The sequence below is a fragment of the Pseudopodoces humilis genome, chromosome 1, assembly GCF_049639895.1.
Source record: "Pseudopodoces humilis isolate 2021_Gansu_Grassland_sample_001 chromosome 1, ASM4963989v1, whole genome shotgun sequence".
Taxonomy (NCBI): domain Eukaryota; kingdom Metazoa; phylum Chordata; class Aves; order Passeriformes; family Paridae; genus Pseudopodoces; species Pseudopodoces humilis.
The window spans coordinates 86,156,832-86,175,013 of NC_142200.1; the positions used below are offsets into that span (position 1 = coordinate 86,156,832).

An 18,182-nucleotide genomic window follows, 5' to 3' on the forward strand; every position below is an offset into this window, starting at 1 on the left:
CAGCCTGACTTTGCAAGAAACTGCAAGCTCAGTCTCCCTCTATTTTGATCCATCTGCACAAGAACCCACTCTTATAATGGAAAGCCACCTAAAAAAAAATCTGAGCTTAGGCTTTCAAAACCTGCCAAAGAGATTAGCCATGTTTTGGACTTTGCTAACATGGCTAAACAGCTTCTGGGTCAAACCTGGCTTCTACCCAGAGAGGACAGTTCATATCAATTTGCAAAGGCCTGGGTGTACCTGAAGTTAGTATTTGAAAGTAGCCACACAAACAGGAGAAAATGCTGTTGTTAATGCTTAAAAGGCATTTTAAGGATTTAAGCACAGCCACAGTGACTCATTCACCAAGGAAACACAAAAGTTGACATCTATAAACATCTGACAAAGGCCTCTGGGATGCCACTGGTACCACGAGCACCTTCACTTTGGTTCATGCTCCTGAATAATTTCCATTTTGTTTTTCTGTCAGGCTGAGCACTGAAGCAGCAGCAGCTCAAAGGCGGTGCTGCCTAAGGCAGCTCTGGCTGCCTCCCTCTCCCACTGCCACCCCCTCGGGGCTCAGCAAGCCCTGCAAGGAGCTGCAAGGCAAAGGCTGGTGTCAGCGGCCTGAGGAAGCGATAGTCGATGGCACTGGGATGGATCCCCCTCAGGAAGACTGAAATTCAGGAGAAAGGAAAATTAAATCAATCTGGAATCAAACCTCTTGTGTGAATTCAAGCAGAAGAAGAATAAGGAAGGGGAACTTTCCACATGTATGCTTCACACCAAGTCAACAGGAGTCAGGAGTGGAGAGTCACTGTATTCCACTAGTTCCAGGTATTCAACTAGGGCACTGGAGACCAGTGCTTCCAATGAAACAGGAATAGGATTTGATCTTAAGAGAATTTCTCACCCACCAAACTATTTTGAAGCCAGAAGTTAGAGGACTCTCCTGGTTCCTCTTCTTCTAACAAATTGTGGGTGTCTGTTCCCTGGCTGCTGTGATACCAAGTTCTTCTCATTCTCTTTGGCCCCATGAATATGTGCTCTTTGCCAAAACCCCAAACTGATCTTCTGCTCTCCTTTCCTGTCACATGGAACAATGAGAGATTTTTAGATGCCTACAACATTTGGAAAAACAGAATGGAAACATTTCTGAGAAATTTACTGTTTGCTTACTTCTGCATAGTTTTAAATCAACAACTTCTTGTAACAGAGAAGTCTCAGAAGGAAACAAAATAAGATGTATTCTAGAAAAAATAAGCTGCTTTCCCATAAATACCATAGGAAAAATAATAAAATCTCTTAGGTACCCTTCCAGCCAGCTTACAGAGTCCACTCCCTTAATGCCAAAGTTTAATGTCTCTGCCATTAGGCTGGGTCCTAAGAGTATGTAACAGAAAGTTTGAGTGAGAATGTACGAGACCTGTTAGTAGGATAAATGTCCTTCTGGTCTCATATACACTTATTTTCTTGCTATTTTTCTACAGCACTTTAAAAGCCAATCTTGCTAGATACGGATCTCCATACTAGTGCTATTTTGTAGCACATGGCTTTGAACTTACAAGGCTACTTTTCAAAGAAGGCACTCAATCAAGTCAGTCTTAAGAAATCGCATAACCACAGAGACCAAAATCTGAACAAAACATTTCAGGCAAGCTAGAGAAGCTAGTTCCCTTCCTTCTGAAATGCCAAGAGTATGGTCCATAACCATCAGTTCAAAGAAATAAAGCATTGCAAATTCTATCCCCAAAAAATCAGGAGATGCCTGTGAAAACCCTAATTTTTTCCCATGGATTGTATACTCCAGGATCCAGTTCAGTGTCCAGTTACACAGTGTTTTCCCACAGTTTCCACCCTCCTACAGTGTATAGGATGAATTCAGCTTTGGACACAAAGGAGGCATGTTAAAGCAGACTCTGGTCTGATAGGGCTTACAGTCACAGAAGTCGGGAGATGTGTGCTGCTTCCCTTTGATGATAAACCCGGAGATAAAGTACCTATCCAAATGAAAAGTGTCATGGACTGCTTTCCTGCATACTCACACAGATCTGGAAGCTTCATAGGATAAAGCAAGAGGCCCTCTTGTTGCCCTAAATCCCTTCCTGCTAGGTCATTAGGACAATGTGGAAGCAAAAAGGAAAAAAGACCTATGTGTCGAGTCCTGTATATGGGAACCTCTGGAGCTGTGACAGAAGTCCACATGGAAGTTATAGAAATGTTTCAGGTTTTGTGAAGAAACTTCTTTTGTGCAGGCCCAGAGGTCCTCACCATAAAATTGAACAGTATAGAGAGGGGCTGAAACTCAAAAGTACCCATGGTCAACATCAAAGAGGGGCACAGCTCAAACTCCTGACCTGGAAAAGAGCTGTAATTCCAACCATAAATTTGACAGAGATAGAGCACTTTCCCAAGTTGCCTTGAAAGGGTAGTCTTGTAGTAGTGGCAATTCTGTGCCACTCTGAAAAAAAAGATTTTACCCATCTCCAGGCACAGCTTTTCTACATCACAGAGTTGCCCAAAACTCCTTCTAATCCAGCATCCTCAATGTACTAGTGTTTCATTTTCCAGGTGTCCATTTTGGGACACTTGGTAACATCAGAATTCCCACCTCCCACTGAAGGTCAGTGTGAGCTGTGCTTTTAATGTGAATGCAAGAAGAGAAAAAAATTAGAAGTACCTTGGTCCTCCATATCCTAGATACAGAATCAAACATCAGTGGGCACATCAGGCAGTAACAGCTGTAATATCTGCATCTCAATGGCTCACATATGAGGACACCTCACACCAGTGGAGAGCTAGCTGTGAGCAGAAATCCTCTTGTGTCCCTGAACAGCTTACAAACTATGATCAGAGCACTTCCAGTCCCCTCAGGAAGGCCTGTATTCAGTGCAGGGTTCGGAGGATGTGTGTGAAGTGATGTGAAGAAGAATAAAAGGAAGTGAAAAAGCACAATCCACCCGGACTGAGGTGAGAAATCCTAAGACAGAAAATACAGTGTGACCACCTACATGAAGACTGGTTTAATGCAAACACACACACATAACAGAGGAAAAGGATGGAGGAACAAATCAGGGGTTTGGACAACTGAATTTAAACCAGGCACATCTAAACATTTAGCATTTGGTCTTAAGAAGACATATAAACATACACATACCTATACTGAAAACTGATTCAGACAACTCCTACCACTATCAAATAAAAATATATATTTTTATGTTCGCAAATTTTCAGCCAGGGCTACTCTAGCCTAAGCGCCTTTCCCCTGTGGACATAACTCATACATAGTATACTTAAACAGCCCTAGGCAGTGAATTAAAAACACTGTTTTATTTACAATTCTGTAGCAAATGATTCACTGTAGATATACGTCAACCTTTCCATTAAATATTCATCATCTCTTGGTTTGCTCCTGCTGCCATAAGGCAATGCTGTGGCAGTACCAGGGCTTAGATACAGCAACAATTGCCTTAGGATTACTTAGTGTCCACCTCTGCAATAATGCAACCTATTTAGCAAGAACATAGATTTTGAAAATGACTTGATTTTCCTTTCAAGCAGCACTTTGACCTAAAATTCACCATCAGGTACCGAAGTCTCTTTGATGCTACAGTCCTCTGGTTCTCTCCTGGGATTAGTCAAGTTCAGTGCGTGGATGGGCAGAATTGTATGAGGTTCAACAAGGTGAAATACCCATTCCTGCATGTGGGTCACAACAATCCCATGCCATGCTACAGGCTTGGGGAATTAGTGGTTGGCAAGTTGCCCAATGGAAAAGGACCTGGGGGTGCTGCTCAACAAGAAAGCCAATCCTGGCTTCCTGGCCTATGTGGCCAGGAAAAGACCAGGAAAATGTGGCCAGCAGGACCAGAACAGTGATGATCCCTCTGTACTCAGCACTGGTGAGGCTGCACCTCGAATCCTGGGTTCAGTTTTGGGGTCCTCACTGCAAGAATGACATTGAGGTGCTGCAGCATGTCCAAAGATAAGCCCAAAATGTTTGTAGATAGTAACATATACTGCCTCAGTCACTGCTGAAGTACAAGTGCACAGTGCACACACATTTTATACAGTAACAATGGGAGATACTGCTTTTGTCCTTAACTTGGAGCTAAACCTGTAGCTGGAAAGCCTAGAAACATTTCTGCCAAGTTTCAGATATTCTACATAGATATATTTTCCAAAGAGTGTTTTGGTTTTTTTCCCTGTTGGTCTTGCTCATTCATACACAAAAGAAGGGAGTTTTATTTCAGTTGAAAACTGAACAAGATCATATTTCAGGCACTTAAATACAAGTGACTGGAAGCAGTTGCCTCTGAAATCTCACCACAAATAGCCACAGAGCTCCACTGACCTGGATTTTCTCTTAGCTGATGTTATACTACATACATGGTTTATTACACAGAAGAAAATCAGGGAGCAGTTTACACTAATGTGTCTTGCTGAGCTGTTGGGACAGGTTACAAGAGGGCATGTGTTCAGCAGCCACACATCAGATGACTGACGAGAGCTCTCTGGGTCAGCCACACTGAACTAGCAATTTCCAGCTGTACAAAAATATCTGTTATAACAGATGCATAAGATGGATAAAGTCCATGTTGGCTTTTAGAACAACAAAGGAGAAACTTTTACCTTTTATAACTACTAATTCACTTATAACTGTGTATTTGCCAGTCTCTGGTACCCTGCCACCACCTTTTGTCAGTGTTACGACATTATTTAGTGGAATCCAGGTTGAAAATGGTCAACATATTCTCCCATACAAATACTTCTATGAATGTGTAAGAAAGGGGAATGAAGGGCTTAGGAGTATCTCCATCTAAGCAAGCGCTGCTTGGGATGTTTGTTCCAAGCCAGTGGGCAGTTCCTGCCCTTTGCTGCTGCATTCAGAAGTAATGGTATCCATCCTACAGCCAACTGCAAAATTATTTCTGGCTTTCCAACTCTCAAAGGAAATACTTTCCATTCTGTTCCCGAAACCAGTCAATAATGCAGTACACACAATTGTTTCTAATACAACTTCATGAAGAGCACGTATAGGCACTGGGTGAGGGTTACCAGAAAATGACCCCTTTTTAGCTGGAACACAACGTTTTTTACCCAGAAAACTGTTTAGTTCTCTGCTGAGTACACTGCTGGGACTGTATTTCTGCTTCAGTAAGAATCCTTAGTGAAGAAAGAATTCATGAAATGAAATGATGCAAGTTGAACACATCTTTTAGAAAGCCACACTGGACTGATGTTTGTGTTGTGCAGAGGGTTCTGTATCCAGAGGTTTCCCTAATTCTAGTTTGCTGTGCAGTTCCAACATCGTGGAATATCATGGAAGACACAACCACTTTGTAAAGGGGAGCCAAATAGTTCATAATCAAGATTTATCTGCATGGACAAAGAGGGTCAAAGCCAAAAGGAGCCTGTCAGCCACAAGCCCACAGAACATCAGGCTCTTGTCTCTGGGGGCCTGAACTTATAATGAAGTTTTTTTTTTTTCCTCATGACATAAATTCTATGTACTGCAATAAAATTTACTTTACTTTTACTTTGAAACATAGCAAAAAAAACCTGTTCAAACAACATCCTCTTCTGGAAAATATAACCACCCTGTGTTCACTGCAGAGCTGTCAGAACTCCAAACTCCATCATCACTTTGCCACCATGGGAATACCAGGCACCCAATCAAAATCCAGCTGAGAGAACAGAGGAGGATGGGGAGCCAGGCTGCACCACAGACTGGTAGCAGGGACATAGCAGACACTCTACCCTTGCTCACACAGAGTACAAATCTTGCAGGATTTGAAAAAGCCACCACATTTTGTGCACGTTCACCAGGGAAAAGCATGCCCTTAAACCATGATGCAGCTCATGATAGGCAGCTCCTGCTGTCAGAAGAGAACTCGCCCGGCAGGGGCAGCCACTGCTGAAAGCAGCTGGCCCCAGTCTGCACACACTCACCCTGATCCCTGCCCTGGCTCTGCCAGCAAACCTGATTTCCCCAGGCACTGGCAGAGGCAGAGCAAGCGATGAAGACATGGCCATTTTGCTGTGCCCTTGGCAGGCTGCTGCTGCCCAAGGCAACAGCCCACATCACCTATGCTCCCAGCTGGCCCTGTTTTGAAGTCAGCTCTCTGTTATGTCTTCAAATGACTCTATTAACACCTCAAAATAAGTCATTTGGGCTCCACCTAAGGTTTGGAGAGATTTTTAACAGTTGCCTTGACTCATGGATCTGCAGACTAAATGCAAGTATCATCCAGGAACATTAAATCCCACACACAATTGTGACAACTTTGATATTATTGCTTAGAACAGTGCCCACTTGAGTCATGCTTTAATTCAGTCATTAGTATTTTCATGGAAAAAGGCATATTTCCCCCAACCCTGTTTCACAGAGGGGAAAGATTTATTGCACATAAAAATAAATTGCTATTTGCATGTCAGAAAATGGCTGCGGAAAACAGAAATACTTCAATTATTCGGAGCAGAGAATAAACAAAAGTGAATTTTTTTCCAATTTTTAAAAATAAATAGGTTATCTGCAAGTGATAGCTCCATTTCCCCACCTCACAAAACAATTGCCATATCCTTTTTCTGTATGGAGTATAACTATCGAGCCTGACACATTGGTTTGATTACTGTGAGAATGAGCAAAACAATGAGCTTTTACAGCCAAAGAGCCTTGAATTCAATCTAACCTGTAGAGAGATACTCCATCGTGTCTTTGAAAACTTGCCCAAAAAATAAAATTTTTAAAAAAGGAGAAAAATAGTATTTCACACTTTTCACACTTTGATTTGAGAGAAAAAGAGATATTCTCCCCTTTTAATCAGTGACCTGACTCCTCTCTTACACATTACCATGCCATCAGAACACAAGTTCAGGGCAATTATCCTGGTAAATGTGACTTAATGCAATCTAAGACAACAGAGTGAGAAAGAAGCCCATAAATCTCACTGTTAAATTATTTACATAGCTTTGCAGCCAGACATGCCTTTGGGTGGGAATGAGAGTGCTGCTCTGCAGCCTGTGTGCTCAGTTTGGGAACATGGGTCATTGTCTTGGCCTCTCTGTCTTCTCCACCACCTTTTCCCGTATAAAGTGGGAGGAATAGTCCATCCTGCACCTACTGATGTTCCAGTGAAATGATTTCCCCATGGAATGCATAGGGTCCAGCCTTGACTTTATCACCACTGAGAGGAGCAACAGACTCCCCCCCAGTTCCCAGACAGAATGAGCTCACTGTGGATTTAGCTTGTTCTTTCTTATTCTGGCAGATTTTAATGAGGATGAGAAAAAATAGTGAGCACAGATAATCAAAATTGTGTCTTGTGCAGAAAGTTAGTTTGGTATTAGTTTGATGGAGGGATAAAACAGTAAACTCTGGATGGTGGAGTCTTCTGCTTCATCATCTATTTTTCTTAAGATAACAAACAGCTAGCCAAGTGAGTTAATAGATAGTGACAAGTAGTTTCCTGTGGTTTTAAAACAAAACACCAGTTACATAGAGTGTTTTCTGTTCTAGAGGCCAAAACCCATTCAATACCATTCACCTGGTAGCAAGTTGTTTGGGTGATGAGAAAACAAAGATATGGGAAAAAAACAAAAACAAAAAGAAAAACAACACAGAAAAAAAAATAGAAAAAGAGAACCTAATGTGCTTTCTTCCCACCAGTGTGCTGCAAAATAGCTTAGACATTCAGTGTCCCCATAAAACTAATGGCCCTCTGAAGAACCTGATCTTGGCCTGATCTTCATCTCACTTGACCATCTTTGATTGGCCGGGCAGTAAAGGCTCAGGTCCCATAGATCAAATCATAGGGCAGCAAGAAGGCCAGGCCATGGCTTTAATGGATACTGCCAAGAAGGTTCATTCTCATCACCATTTCTTTCCATTTGAACCCTTCTGCACTGACAGAGTCAAGACAGAGGAGATTTCAAACCAGTTGCTGAAAAAAAATCTCTTATGAAAGGCAGGAATTTCTCACCCACTGGAGTGGCAGAGAACACCCCATACTCCTAAAACAGCCCATTCTTCCCTTCACCTGAAATGATCCTAGTGAAAAAGCAGACACTGTGCTAGCAAAGGTTACAAGGCTGGTTCGTCCCTGTGATAGACAAAAGGAGGAACTGGTTGCACCACTGGAACATGCAAAGTAACAGCAACCTAAAGCTGTATCCCAAAACAGAATATTGGATATTTGGGGACTATTAATCTGAAGAGAACCAAGAAATCTCCCTAGATGCCCTTGCAGGAAGTTTATAGGGTCTCAGGTAAAACAGAGTTACTGTATTTAGAATGGTGAGACAAACATGTTGTTGAGCTGTGGGCACAGAGTGGGCATCCACAGTCTGGCTGTAGAAACACATCTACACCTTTTACTCAGTAGATGTGAGGTTTGGAAAACTCAGCTGTAAAAAGCACAGTCATACCCAAGCACACCCTGCTATTACAAGCTCCATGAAGCATTTCAAATGGAAGAACTAGTTCTGATTTGCTTTTCACAAGTAGATTGCAGCACGTTACAGAGATGGTCTGAGAGGGCTCTGTGTTAGGCATTAGCTACTGCCACACAGCACGGCTGGTTTGTGGATCTCTCCTGTAGCCAGCGTTAGAGCACTCAAGACCCACAGCTCTATAACTCAATATGGGACTCAGACCTTTCCAAAGTTCCAGAGGGGTTGTATCCAAAGGTCCAGGTCAGGATCCATCTCTAGTCCCTCATCCCCTCCTTCACACCTGTACAATGGGGGAGCAGTACAACTGTATCTAAACCAACATAAAGAGGGGTGAAAACACACAAAAAACCCCCTGCAGCATAAGCAAGAAAGCTTTTTCTGGACAAGTGTAATGTAGACATATTCTTTTTAAACACACTACATCCAGCTCCAGCAGGACAAGGGCTACCAGCCCCTTGCACCCAGTGAGGGTGCTCAGAGACAAAAGTCCTGCCCTTGTCGCTCACAGCCAAGCACCAGACAGCAATTATGGACTGCTGTGCCAGCACAAAATAGTAAATGCACACATAGCCACAGCTGCTGGGCTGAGTTGTGTGCAAGGCAGCTCATCGTTCATGAAAGCTCTCTCTGCCTCTACAATGCAACAGCAGGGTCTGATTTTGTCTTTGCGTGTGTACACTTGTTGAACTTACAGAGAATGTGAAAACAAGTAACACAGCAAAAGGTGACTTTCTGTAAGTGGAAAGCTCTCTCCAGAAACCTGGAGAGAGATTCTCATGACAACAGATCATGATTGTTTGCTTGTGCTGTTGTATTCCCACTGCATCATCATATGATCCCACCCCCCTGCATCCCAGTTGTGTGGTCACGCTGTGACCAATAAAATAAGGCCTGTCAAGCCATTTCAGGTTCAGACTACCCTTATTATTCACCCCTGCGGATATTGTGCCTTTTAGATAGACGGGCGGTTTCACAGGAACTGCATGGGTTATCTTGCTATAGTGTAACCACAGTGCCAACCACAAAGAAAATATTTCCGCCCACATGAATATTTAATACAAGCATTTTCTTCATGTAGAAGGAAGGATAGCAGGGACCCCTGTGAGATCATCTTGAACCACACCAACTACAGTAGTACCACTTCACTACAGTAAGCATTGTCCATAGCTGATATCTCTCAGAGGCAAGACTTATCAATGTAAGCTTTATAACCTCATTCAGGGTGAGTTTACTAAAGTCAGAAATTAAATATAAAGACTCCTATTAGTGTGACCTCTCCACATCTTAGGTCAAATACCAGTGAAAAAAAATGCTCTCCCTATTCAGTCATAAATTATGTGCTTAATTATCCAAATGTCAAACTGTGCTTGCAAATAACTAGGAAGGTCAGATCAGAGTGAGAAAGACCTTTGAAAGCTGGTTTCAGCAGCCAGTCCTTTCCACAGCAGACGTGAGTACATCACAGTTAGAAATCACCAACATTTCTTGCAAGTTGCTTCTACAAGGGTCATGAGCAAGCAAAAGAACTCTTCTTCCTGCCTGGAAACGTTAAGGAGCCTGGGATACCACTGTCTGTTCTATGCACTTGCAGGTAGACAGGATTTCATTTCCAGCAGTCTCCTGTGAGCATGTAACATACGGAGCAGGGGGTAATCAACTGGCTCTCATTGTGGAGAACTATTCAGATTCCTCATGACTGTTCAGATGACTCATGACCTTTCACACTCAGGACAATTTCAAGGGGAATAAACCAAACAGAGTGTGGAATAGAGGATGGGTTAAGGCACTGAGTGTTTTCTTTGAAGTATTAGTCACAGTAGGAAACTAATAAATCAATACTGGGTTGCAAAGGGCTCCATGCAGGGACCATGGGACAAATTATCATGGCTGCAAGAAGAGACATACTGAATGACATTCAGTAATGTATGTAAGGGAGGAAGAATTAGAGTTCAAGGGAGACTCACCCTGAATTTTACTCTTTGTTGGGTTTTTTTTATTGACTGTAAACAGCCCAGGTCCATCTTTGCAGACTCAGAAGAATGCTGCAGATTTCAGCATGATTTGGATGGAGGCCAAGGTGCTTAAAGAACACATGAACCTTCAACAGACAAACACACCCATTCCCTGACTTGTCCCATTGGCATGATGTACCTGGAAGCAGCTCAGATGGAAACCACTGGCAAGATGCATTGGCCTTGGCAGCAGGCAGACAGCCATGGTCACCACCTAAGTCTGGGGAATCAGGACTGCTCCATACACAGGCACCCAGCACAGCTGAACCAAGGAGCATCTGGGCAAACAGTGGGGCAGAGATCAGATGCACTCTCTGGCAGGGCTGCCAAAAAAGCCCCAGATCTTCCACACATAGACCGCACATTTGTTTTGCCAGGTATGGCAGACCCGAGCAAACACTATGAAGGCCATCAGGTTGTAAAAGGAAGGCTACAATATAAAGCTTCCCAACCCTGATCTCACTGGAAGATGCCAGCTTCCTTGGCCTGGGTAAAATCAAGCCAACAGGTCTTGCAGCAAACTGCTTTGCTACTCCAGAAAACACAGAGGCAATTGCTTTTCCACTCTGCTCTTACTCTCTTTTCCCATCTCAGGGAGGCAGCACTCCTGGTTGTTATTCTATCTGCATGAGTTTCTTCTGCTCTCTAGCAAAGTAGGTCACTGCATAATGTTCTCTACATCTCAAATCATCTGCTAATTTTCTGTATAACTCTCCTATTCTCTCCAGGCTGTTTTTTGTCCCACTGAACTCAAATCCCACCCTTTTTGAAAGCAAGAGTAGCAGCAGGCCCCAGATGTGCCAGCCCTTCAGCATCCATAAAGTAACCCTTGAGCTCTGCATGCCACCACACAGAGATGCAGAGGTTGCTTCTGCAGAGCAGAATTGGCACCCTGAACAGGACTGTGTCTGCGCCACTTCTCTTCCAGCTCGACTTATCGCCACACAGAAAGAGAAAATGAGGTCTCAGTGAACCCAAATCAAAACATCCCATTTCCCAGGTGCTTTAAGGCACCATATGATTGACTGAAGGGATTTCATTGTGGCTGAAAGGAAGAATAATATCCCTTCACCGAGGAAAAGGCACTACCTTCAACCATTTCATGTGTAAATAGTTGCTGCCTGGGCTTTCACTAAAGCTCCAAGCTCATTAGTGCTTAAATGCTAACTCATGAGAAAAGCCCAGAACACAGAAACATGGCAAGGAGACATCACAGCTTTAATCCTTCATTGGATTAGACTGTTTAAATTTGATGAGATAGAAGGGAAAATAAAGGATGCACATGAAAAGACACCTGGTTATATCACCTCAGCAGTTCCATAAGTGTCTTCTCTTGTACTATTTTCTTCCCTTTATTTTTTTAACATTTCTAGGGATCTCAAGTGAGTTAAAATGTCCTTTACTCTCACACAAAAGAGGAGCTGCAAACATGTCACAGAAATTACACCTTTGAAGAGCCAGGCACAAAAATCAGATTCTGCTGTAGCATTAAACATAAATTATACAGCACAAACTCTGAGCTTTCACCTAGAGCTGGCACCTTGCTTTTCTTGTCTCCAAACCTGCAGGCACTGCTTGGATGTGTTTTGTGAACCCCTATCATCCATTCCCCAGGAAAAGAAAAAAAAAAACCTGACAGAAAGGTTCATTTAACAATTGAATAGAGAGAAGGAACTGGGTGAGAACTGCTAGCGTCAGATATGGGCAAATGAGAAGCCAAAAGGGAAGTATTGTGCTTTGAGTGGCTGGGAGTGGTCAAAGAAAGTTGTGCAAGACTAGAAAGCAGGAAGAAACATGTGGTCTCTACATGACAGTGTATTGGGAGAGGAAACAGATGATCCGCCAAAGACACAAACATTTGTCAAACAGAACAACTTGAACTCCTCCTGATTTTTTTTTTTAATATATAACTTTTAATTTCCTCTCCCCACCATGAGTTGCTTTACTAGATCACTCAGTCCAAAACCAGACCCAAGTGCTTACACCTCACATTTATGTATGTGACCCTTTTCTCATAGATGTTGGGCAGACGACTTTCCCTAAAGATAGGCAGTAGATATTCACTATTTGTAACCATTGCTTTTCCAATTAAACTGAATGTAAATGTTCATCTCTGAAAATTTAACCTAGAGGCTTTCATTCCACTCCCCACCAACAAAATGCATGCAGGGAAGAGGTTCTTCAGGGATGAGTACAACAGTGAGCTAAAAAATAGCAGGATTTATAACATCCTTCTTCTCTTTTTAATTAGGGAAAAATTAGAAGAAAGACACTGGAAGCAAAATCAATTTGCTGCTCTTGATCTGGCTTTTTGTTTAGTGACAATTTGACTCCTAGGACCAAATTATCCCTGGGGAAATAATTTCTCTTATTTGAAGGCAATTTCTCCAATAGACAGGATGCTTACTTTGCTTTCTTTCTTGTGTCAGTGTGCTTCCCTCCTTTTTTCTCTGAAATATCTTTAAGTTCAGGGCATTTCTCCATTGGCCCTTCAAATGAGATCTTCAAACTGAGGAGCATTTCCTCTATACAACTGAGCTTCTCTTCATACCTATAATTTTGAAGCAAATTAGAAATTACTTTATCAGCAAAACACCAGGGAAAAAGCATTTTAGATTATGCAGCATTCCAATTAGAAGAGCAAGCAAGGGAGACACAGTGACTGATTTGAAGTCTATGTGACAGAAGAAGAATGACCTTTCATCAGACCCATAATTCATTATTATAGTACCCCCCTCCCATCTGGAAGCCAGTCATATTGCTACAGATCCTGTACATCAGCACAACTATTTAAGTATTCTTAATCCAAATGATGATCAAAAAATCATCATTTATTTCTGGGTTTTTTCCTTTACCCTACAAGAGTTTAAACTTCATTTGAAGATTGTGTCAAAATAAATTTTGAGGATTGTGGGTTTATTTGAATCCAATCTGTTTGGAATTTATGTTCTCTTCTTGTTTTCAGCCCTGGTACTCCTCTATAAGATTTGACACTGGGAACTAACCAGGAAACAATTTTTGGGGTGTTTTTTTTTGGTTTATTGGATTTATTTATTTTTTTCGGGGGGGTGGGCGTTCAGGATCTTAAAAGTCACGTAAGAAAGATGAAATGACCATCAAAAGTTCCCAAGGGGAAGACTGGAAATAGATCTTAATGCATCAGCTTTTTCCCACACATTCAAAACCCACATGAAAATGGGAACCCACGCAGTAAAAGCCCTTATGAGCCTGTGCACCACTTAAAAATTTAAACAGTCCTCTAATGGAAAAAGATAACCTATTAAAGACAAGAGTGCCCATTTAACAATGTAATATTCACACTGCTCTGACTGTTGCCCCTCTCTGTTTTCCTATTAAAGTCCTTTCTGCTTTTTTTCTTTTTGTGGAGCAACAACTGGGAAGCCTAACAAAGGTGTTGTTTCCCAGGAGATCCCTCAGTTTCCTTGCTTGCTGTACTGAGGGAATTGGGAGACACACAGATGTGACTGCTAGGCCACAGGGATGGAGTGTTGACAGCCTGGCAAAAGTAACAGGAGCCGATCCACTGGCACTGCATTTCATAACTCTTCAGTCCTTTGTAATTTGCACACACTAATCCAACCTTCCACTTCCAGTGTGGGCAGCTCTCTTCTTCAAATTTTTCTCTGATTAGCATCACCTCAATGTTAACCATGGACCAACCATTATAAAGAAACTTCTGGAAGGGCAAAATCCACACCTCTTTTTACCCCGAGGTAAATTCAGGGTAAATATCCTGAGGTATTTCCTGAAGGAATACAATCCACAGCAAGGGAATACACTGCTGCTAGAGAGTAGTTGCGGTAAGCGCAGCCCTCATTCTGGTGAAATGTGGCTTGAGAGACAGTGGGAACACTCATCCCAGATGAACATTCAGGAGAGGATTTCCACGTAAGCACATCCACCTTTTGTTCTGGAGGCAGGCTGAGAGGTCACATATGGTGAGTTATTGTGGCTCAAGTGATGAGTGACTCTTTTCTCCCAGGACAGAGACAAAGTTGTTTTAGTAAAAAGTTTTATGAGCTGCAGACTCAGCATGAGACAGCACAGCCAAAAGCAAGAGCAGGAGTAGGGAGAACAAGAAGGAAGAGGATCTCTCCCACTAAATAGATATAAGTTGTTTGTAAACTTGGACAAGACATGGAACTTCACCTTTGGCATCACATAGATGTTTTCTCCCATCACTACAAAGGCATCCAAGCAGAGTGGTGACGAAGGAAGGGTAAAAATTCTTTGGAGTACTCTGTCAGAAAAAGAGAAATGTGCATGAATAGAGTTGTCTAAACATTTTTGTGGAAGAAAATTGCAGGGTGAGTACTTCAGTAAAGAGGATATTTTAATCCCTTTTTTTTTTTCCTTTTTTAAAAAATCTGTTTACCATTAATCACAAACAAACATTTGGCACAAAGTATTGCCTTCTTAATGATTCAGTGCCTTGATTCTACCAGTGATAGGAAGTACTAAAATTCAGTGTTTACAGTCTGGCTAACAAGCTGTCAAAGAATAGCTAGGAAAACTCCTAACCTTTCTAGGGGGGAATAGAAAAGAAAAACTGAAGGGGAGAGGGAAAAGGAAGAGAAAGGAATACATCATTATACAGCATGAAAATAGATCAAAAACCTCATTCTTTTTTAGTTCTTTGCAGGTTCCATTTCAAATAAAAGATGAGACTTTTAAAAGGCCTGAAAGAGCACAGCTTTGCACTTCTCATAAAGACTTCTAAAAGACATTAACTTCTATGTGGCCCACAGCCTTTTCCTATGGGGGAGACATGAAATGGCTGTTGTGTCAATAAACACTGCTCTCATAGCCAAAAATCTCCCCTTGTAACCAGGCACAGCTGGTTGCTTGCCCAGGAGCAGTGCCCCAGGCCTCCTCTTACCAGTGCCACTGGAGAGGCATTGACAACAAACAGCTGCTACCAGCACACCAGTGAAGTCCTCAGCCCTCCAGTCTGGGAAACAGGCCTGTGAGGGTAAAAATTGCATCATCCAACAGTATATGGCTCCCCATACTCAGCAATAAAAATCATCACAATAGCAGGTCAGAAACAGAGATGGGTAACCAAAAACCCTACACAGAAATTGCATTGTATGATTTCCTTCTCTCGTGGACCAAAGACAAGCTATGCACTCAAAGTGCCCACGGTGGCCTGCAGGTATTTATTATTTACAGCAGTCTCAGGAGGTCCACACTAAAAGCAGCCTGGGGAAGCAGGCTATGTTTTATCCACCACATGACCCACTTTCCAGCAGCTCTGTCAAGCACTTCTGTCACCAGCGACAGGGCTGACTAATGTTCAGTGAAGTAGGTGATGAGTTACGTGGAGCTAGCTTCCAGAGGAAATTAATTTCCACTGAGAGGCTCTGGCTACTTGAACTTTGTTTCAAAAAGGCTATGCTTTATTGCAGTCTCAGTTAATGAAGAAGGGTGGCTGTCAGGCTGCTGCACTGTCAGTGTTATCTCCCAGCCACCTTTCTTGCAGCAGAAGCAGTGGAATGTGAACAACCACTGAAATGAGCTTCCATTTGCCCTTATTTTAATGTTTCCCTTCCTACTGCCACATCCACTGCTCTACTATTACCATGGGAAATAATCAAACCTACTTTTAATACAATGCTGTGCATATGGCGTCTCTGCCAAGACCATTCTTGAGCAGAGAAACAGATTGCAAAAAGTACCACATGCTCAGCCTTCTGCATGGGAGCTTAGGTAGGAGATAACATCTATATAATGCTCAGCACTCCTTAGGAGCACACAATCTCAAGAAAACCTTCTTTTTTCCTGCTTTTATTCTGACAGACCTACTACAGTGAATTTCCCTCCAAGGTTTCCATGTCTCTGCTCCATGCTTAACCTAGTCTTTTCATGCTGGAAGATTTTGGAGGCCCTCAGCTGAAACCTTAGTCCAGAGGGCAAGATAAAGATAGTATTAAGTACATCAATCTGAAGAATGTGTTCTCCATATTACATCAATACTACAAAATGTATCCTAAAATTTAGGATAAATTGCTTTGTGTACACCTGTGTACCTCAAACCCTGCATTCACACCCAGGTAGGTTACTGCTTCTAGTAGCAATTACCTCAAACATCTCAGTTACAACATCTATTGGCTCTCAACATGTTCAAAAGTATGACTTCCTACATTTCAGTCGTGTGGGTTAATGTGGGGAAAATGCAAAAAGACTCTTCCACTGTGCAGTGGCTGTTATTCTACACGGTTAATCTTGGCACAGAAAATCAGGCACACACAGCTCTGCTCAGGATCCTTTGCATGAATATTGCTGGAAAACACTCTTTGGTGTGATCAGATCCTTCACAGTAGTTCTTCACCAAATGAGTTAAAAAACAGCACAAGACTTAAAGCAGGTTTCACATGATGGCATTTTCTTGGGGTATTTTACGTTGTTGTTTAAAAGGAAAAAAAAAAAAAGACTTGAAGAACTTGAAGGTGCTTTAGTTTACATTAGTTTACATTTAGTTTACATCTCTTTGAGACCCCATGTGTTTGAAAAGAATCAGGTGAAAGCACATACAAACTATAAAAATAATTTTGAAAACTAATACTCAAAAATACCAGAAACTGAGACATGTTTAGGCATATGCCTAGTCACAGGCCAGAATAAAAGGACAAAAATCTCCCACCTGCCTTTTAGCTGGTCTAGGAAATGTAGATACAAGACTAACCACTTCTCAGTCTTTATCTGTCTTTGCCTTCCTCTTTCATACAGTGTTTTTCATGTTTGTCTAGATACCATGAAGATGTCCCATTTACTTCATTATCTGAAAAGCTTCTCAATAGTGCAATGGCAGGGGTTTCTACAGTAAAACCCAAATGTGCAGTTGCTTTCCTTAACATTTCAAAATCCTCTTATCAGTCTCAATCTCAGGCATGTCTGGTCCATTGAAGCACATACCCATCCTTCTCACCAGTATTCCCTATCTCTTAACATTCAAAATTGATGACTCGTTTCTAATCAGACTGCAGACAGTAGAAATAAAGCAGGTTTTTCAAATAATTATAAATTCTAAGAATGAATTCTATTAATTTGTCTTCAGATTTTATTATGTTGATCATTTTTGCTTCTCAAACTTTTCTATGTGATCACCAACATCATTACCTTACTTTTTAAAATAAGACACGTGAAGGTCACATGAAATAATATAATTCTAGAAGTCCATGCTATGTAATCAAAATAAATTTTTCACTTGTTAGCTTCACAAACTTTGTACACAATCTAGGGCAAAGAGTCTGGACTAGGCAAAGGCAGTCCTTGTTTATTGGAGGGACAAGAGGTAGCAGCGGGGTGAGAGATTGCTGCCCTCAGAAGCAGAGAAACCAGCAGGTGTAAGAGTGGAACTGTGACTTCACATCAGCAACCCATGGAGGTGCAGGGCATGAGCGGCACCTTTTGCAGCAGTGGCATGAGGTAAATAAACAATACACATGGTCCCTACATTTCAATTGCAATGAAATTAAAAGCAAGAGCCAGATGCCTCTAAGTGAGGAACAAAATTTTGATTGTCCTCTTTAAGTCTAAATGGAAATGTACACACTGACCTAAGTCTTGATGCCTTACAAAACACAGCAGATGCACACATAGTAAAACTCTACTACACAAAACTAACTTCAGACCTGGGGAAACCTCAGGGTAGTATTCTTCCAAGAATATATTTATGCCAAGTCATTTATTCCTGGTCTAAACTATTTTGGCTGC

The 18,182-nt window shown here is 41.9% G+C and overlaps 1 long non-coding RNA gene across 1 annotated transcript; it reads right to left on the reverse strand.

Annotated features, from left to right (window-relative positions):
* Positions 1-12,867: 12,867 nt before the first annotated feature.
* On the reverse strand, positions 12,868-15,220 carry LOC148185151 (uncharacterized). The gene is made up of 3 exons (XR_015773604.1): positions 15,084-15,220; positions 14,616-14,706; positions 12,868-12,996 (listed from the first exon to the last, which is right to left on the reverse strand). It is a non-coding gene; the product is annotated as an uncharacterized LOC148185151 (long non-coding RNA).
* Positions 15,221-18,182: the final 2,962 nt, after the last annotated feature.